Here is a 6,391-nt window from a genome sequence, read left to right as displayed (position 1 = left end):
TAGTTAAACTTTACGAGAAGAAATAACTCTGCATACAAAATTATCTTGTATTTCCTAAACAACAAGTTGAAATTCTAAAAGATTTGGAGTTGTGTGTGTGTCTAAGCTTGTTGCTGCAAAAGAGAACGCACAGGAGAGTTTTCTCTCGAAAAATTAAGTCAGAATACCACGTTATAAGGAAATACAGTGTTGCAGAGTAAAGACAAATATGTACGTATTGGAAATACTTAAACTTTACAAAAAGAAATAACGCATCGTGCAAAATTATCTTGTTTTTCCTAAACAACACGTTGTAACTCGAAAGGATTTGGTGTTATGTGTATGTCTAAGCTGGTAGCCTCAAAAGAGAACGCGCAGGAGTGTTTTCTCTCGAAAAAAATATGTCAGAATACCACGTTATAAGGAAATCCAGCGTTGTGCGAAATTATCTTGTTTTTCCTAAACAACACGTTTTAATTCAAAAAGCTTTGTGTTGCGTGTATGTGTAATTGTGTAGCCTCAGAAGAGAACACACAGGAGAGTTTTCTTTCGAAAGAATGTTTAAGAATATCATGTTATAAAGAAATCCAGTGTTTCTATAAAGAAGAAATAATGCATCATACAAAATTATCTTGTTTTTCCTAAACAACACATTGTAACTCTAAAAGATTTGGTGTTGAGTGTATGACTAAGCCTGTAGCCTCAAAAGAGAACGCACAGAAGTGTTTTTTTCTCAAAAATATATGTCAGAATACCACGTTTTAAGGAAATCCTGCATTGTGCGAAATTATCTTGTTTTTCCTAAACAACACGTTTTAACTCGAAAAGCTTTGTGTTGCGTGTATGTCTAAGTGTGTCGCCTCAGAAGAGAATGCACAGGAGAGTTTTCTCTCGAAAGAATATGTCAGAATACCATGTTACAAGGAAATACAGTGTTGCAGAGTAAAGACAAATACATACGTATTAGAAATAGTTAAAGTTTACGAGAAGAAATAACGCTCCATACAAAATTATCTTGTATTTCCTAAACAACAAGTTGAAATTCGAAAAGGTTTGGAGTTGCGTGTACGTCTAAGCTTGTAGACGGAAAAGAGAATGCACAGGAGATTTTTCTCTCGAAAAAATATGTCAGAATACCACGTTTTAAGGAAATTCCGCATGGTGCGAAATTATCTTGTTTTTTGAGGCGTGCAGCCTCAAAAGAGAATGCATAGGAGAATTTTCTCTCGAAAGAATATGTAAGAATACCACGTTATATGGAAATACAGTGTTGCAGAGTAAAGACAAATACGTACTTATTGGAAATACTTAAACTTTAATAGAAGAAATAGGTCATCGTGCAAAATTATCTTGTTTTTCCTAAACAACACGTTGTAACTCGAAAATATTCGGTGTTACATGTATGTCTAAGCTGGTGGCCTCAAAAGAGAACGCACAGGAGTGTTTTCTCTCGAAAAAATATGTCAATATACCACGTTTTAAGGAAATCCCGCATGGTGCGAAATTATCTTGTTTTTCCTAAACAACACGTTGTAACTTGAAAAACTTTGGTGTTGCGTGTTTGTCTAAACGTGTAGCCACAAAAGAGAACACACAGGCGAGTTTCCTCTCGAAAGAATATGTAAGAATACCATGTGATAAGCAAATACAGTGTTGCAGAGTAAAGACAAATACGTACTTATTAGAAATACTTAAAATGTACGAGAAGAAATAATGCATCGTTCAAAATTATCTTGTATATCCTTAACAACACGTTGTAACTCGAAAAGATTTTGTGTTGCTTGTAAGTCTAAATGTGTAGCCTCAAAAGAGAACCCACAGGAGAATTTTCCCTCGAAAAAATATGTCAGAATACCACGTTTTAAGGAAATCCCGCATCGTGCGAAATTATCTTGTTTTTCCTAAACAACACGTTGTAACTCGAAATGCTTTGGTGCTGCGTGTATGTCTAAACGTGTAGCCTCAAAAGAGAATGAAGAGGAGAGTTTTCTCTCGAAAGAATATGTAAGAATACCACATTATGAAGAAATACAGAGTAAGGACTAATACGTACGTTTTAGAAATACTTAAAATTTACGAGAAGAAATAACGCATCGTGCAAAATTATCTTGTATTTCCTAAACAGCACGTTGTAAATCGAAAAGAATTGTTGTTGCGTGTATGTCTAAATGTGTAGCCTCAAAGGAGAACCCACAGGAGAATTTTACCTCGAAAAAATATGTCAGAATGCCACGTTATAAGGAAATCCCGCATCGTGCGAAATTATCCTGTTTTTCCTTAACAACACGTTGTAACTCGAAATGCTTTGGTGTTGCGTGTATGTCTAAGCGTGCAGCCTCAAAAGAGAACGCATAGGAGAATTTTCTCTCGAAAGAATATGTAAGAATACCACTTTATAAGGAAATACAGTGCTACAGAGTAAAACAAGTACGTACGTATTGGAAATACTTAAACTTTAAGAGAAGAAATAAGTCATCGTGCACAATTATCTTGTTTTTCCTAAACAACACGTTGCAACTCGAAAAGATTTGGTGTTACATGTATGTCTAAGCGGGTGGCCTCAAAAGAGAACGCACAGGAGTGTTTTCTCTCGAAAAAATATGTCAATATACCACATTTTAAGGAAATCCCGCATCGTGCGAAATTATCTTATTTTTCCTAAACAACACGTTGTAACTTGAAAAGCTTTGGTGTTGCGTGTATGTCTAATCGTCTAGCCACAAAAGACAACGAACAGGCGAGTTTACTCTCGAAAGAATATGTAAGAATGCCACGTGATAAGCAAATACACTGTTGCAGAGTAAAGACAAATACGTACGTATTAAAAATACTTAAAATGTACGAGAAGAAATAACACATCGTTCAAATTTATCTTGTATATCCTAAACAACACGTTTTAACTCGAAAGGATTTGGTGTTGCTTGTAAGTCTAAATGTGTAGCCTCAAAAGAGATCCCACAGGAGAATTTTCCCTCGAAAAAATATGTCAAAATACCTCGATTTAAGGAAATCTCGCATCGTGCGAAATTATCTTGTTTTTCCTAAACAACACGTTGTAACTCGAAATGCTTTGGTGTTGCGTGTATGTCTAAGCATGTAGCCTCAAAAGAGAATGAAGAGGAGAGTTTTCTCTCAAAAGAATATGTAAGAATACCACGTTATGATGAAATACATTGTTGCAGAGTAAAGACAAATATGTAAGTATTAGAAATACTTAAAATTTATGAGAGGAAATAATGCATCATGCAGAATTATCTTTTTTTCCCTAAACAACACATTGCAATTCGAAAAGTTTGGTGTTGCGTGTATGTCTAAATGTTTAGCCTCAAAAGAGAACACACAGGAGAATTTCCTCTCGATAAAAATGTCAGAATACCAAGTTTTAAGGAAATACTGCATTATGCGAAATTATCTTGTTTTTCCTAAACAACACATTGTAATTCGAAAAGCTTTGATATTGCGTGTATGTGTAAGCGTGTAGCCTCAAAATAGAACGCGCAGGAGAGATTTCTCTCGAAGAATATGTAAGAATTGCACGTTATAACGGAATACAGTGTTGCAGAGTAAAGACAAATTCGTACGTATTAGAAATACTTAAAATTTACGAGAAGAAATATCGCATGATGCAAGATTATCTTGTTTTTCCTAAACAACACGTTTTAACTCGAAAAGCTTTGGTGTTGCGTGTATGTCTAAGTGTTTAGCTTCAGAAGAGAATGCACAGGAGAGTTTTCTCTCGAAAGATTATGGCAGAGCACCATGTTACAAGGAAATACAGTGTTGCAGAGTAAAGACAAATACGTACATATTAGAAATACTTAAACTTTACGAGAAGAAATAACTCATCGTACAAAACTATCTTGTATTTCCTAAACAACACGTTGTAAATTGACAAGATGTGGAGTTGTGTGTATGTCTAAACGTGAAGCCTCAAAAGGGAACACACAGGAAAGTTTTCACTCGAAAGAATATGTAAGAATACCACGTTACAAAGAAGTACAGTATTGCAGATTAAAGACAAATATGTACATATTGCAAATACTTAAACTGTATGAGAAGAAATAACGCATCGTGCAAAATTATCTTGTTTTTCCTAAACAACACGTTGTAACTCGAAAAGATTTGGTGTTGCGTGTATGCCTAAGCTTCTAGCCTCAAAAGAGAATGCACAGGAGTGTTTCCTTTCGAAAAAACATGTCAGAATACCCCGTTTTAAGGAAATTATCTAGTTTTTCCTAAATAACATGTTGTAACTTGAAAAGCTTTGGTGTTGTGTGTATGTCTAAGCGTGTAGCCTCAAAAGAGAACGCACAGGAGAGTTTACTCTCAAAGAATATGTAAGAATACCACGTTATAAGCAAATACAGTGTTGCAGAGTAAAGACAAATACAAACGTATTAGAAATATTTAAAATTTATGAGAAGAAATACCACATCATCCAAAATTATCTTGTTTTTCCTAAACAACCCGTTGTAACACGAAAAGATTTTATGTTGCGTGTATATGTAAATGTGTAGCCTCAAAAGATAACCCACAGGAGAGTTTTCTCTCGAAAAAATATGTCAGAATACCACGTTTTAAGGAAATCCCGCACCGTGCGAATTTACCTTGTTTTTCCTAAACAACACGTTATAACTCAAAAGGATTTGGTGTTGCGTGGTTGTCTAAATGTGTAGCCTCAAATGAGAACCCACAGAGGAATTTTCTCTCGACAAAATATGTCAAAATACCATGTTTTAAGGAAATAGCTCATCATGCGAAATTATCTTGTTTTTCCTAAACAACAAGTTTTAATTCGAAAAGCTTTGGTGTTGCGTGTATGTCTAAGCGTGTAGCCTCGAAAGAAAAGGCACAGGAGTGTTTTCTCTCGAAAGAATATGTAAGAATTCCACGTTATAACGGAATACGGTGTTGCAGAGTAAAGACAAATACGAACATATTAGAAATGCTTAAACTTTATGAGAAGAAATAATGCATCATGCAAAATTATCTTGTTTTTCCTAAACAACACGTTGTAACTCTTTGGTGTTGCATGTATGTCTAAGCGTGTAGCCTCAAAAGAGAATGCACAGGAGAGTTTGCTCTCAAAAGAATATGTAAGAATACCACGTTATAAGGAAATACAGTGTTGCAAACTAAAGACATATACGCACTTTTAGAAATACTTAAACTTTGCGAGAAGAAATAACGCATCGTACAAAATTGTCTTGTATTTCCTAAACAACAATTTGTAACTCGATAAGATTTGGTGTTGCATGTATGTCTACACGTGTAGCCTCAAAAGACAACCCACAGGAGAATTTTCTCTCAAAAAAAAAAAAAAAAAAAAAAAAAAAAAAAAAAAACATGTCAGAACACCACGTTTTAAGGAAATCCCGCATCTTGCGAAATTATCTTGTTTTTCCTAAACAACACGATGTAACTTGAAAAGCTTTGGTGTTGCGTGTATGACTAAGCGTGTAGCCTCAAAAGAGAACGCACAAGAGAGTTTTCTCTCAAAAGAATATGTAAGACTACCACGCTATAAGTAAATACAGTGTTGCAGAGTAAAGACAAATACGTACGTATTGGATATACTTAAATTTTACGAGAAGAAATAACGCATCATGCAAAATTATCTTGTTTTTCCTAAACAACACGTTGTAACTCGAAAAGATTTGGTGTTGCGTGTATGTCTAAAGTTGTAAGCTCAAAAGAGAACACACAGGAGAGTTTTCGCTCTAAAAAATATGTCAGAATACCACGTTTTAAGGAATAACCGCATCGTGCGAAATTATCTTGTTTTTCCTAAACCACACATTTTAACTCGAAAAGCTTTGTTGTTGCGTGTATATCTAAGCTTGTAGCCTCAAAAGAGAACCGATAGGAGAGTTTTCTCTCGAAAGAATATGTAAAAATGCCACGTTATAAGGAAATACAGTGTTGCAGAGTAAAGTCAAATACGTACATATTGGAAATACTTAAATTTTACAAGAAGAAATAACGCATCGTGCAAAATTATCTTGTTTTTCCTAAACAACACGTTGTAACTCGAAAAGATTTGGTGTTGCGTGTATGCCTAAGCTTCTAGCCTCAAAAGAGAACGCACAGGAGTGTTTCCTTTCGAAAAAACATGTCAGAATACCCCATTTTAAGGAAATTATCTAGTTTTTCCTAAATAACATGTTGTAACTTGAAAAGCTTTGGTGTTGTGTGTATGTCTAAGCGTGTAGCCTCAAAAGAGAACGCACAGGAGAGTTTACTCTCAAAGAATATGTAAGAATACCACGTTATAAGCAAATACAGTGTTGCAGAGTAAAGACAAATACAAACGTATTAGAAATATTTAAAATTTATGAGAAGAAATAACACATCATCCAAAATTATCTTGTTTTTCCTAAACAACCCGTTGTAACACGAAAAGATTTTATGT

Source organism: Apodemus sylvaticus, chromosome 17 (genome assembly GCF_947179515.1).
Source record: "Apodemus sylvaticus chromosome 17, mApoSyl1.1, whole genome shotgun sequence".
NCBI lineage: Eukaryota > Metazoa > Chordata > Mammalia > Rodentia > Muridae > Apodemus > Apodemus sylvaticus.
Note: the sequence above shows the minus strand (reverse complement) of the source record.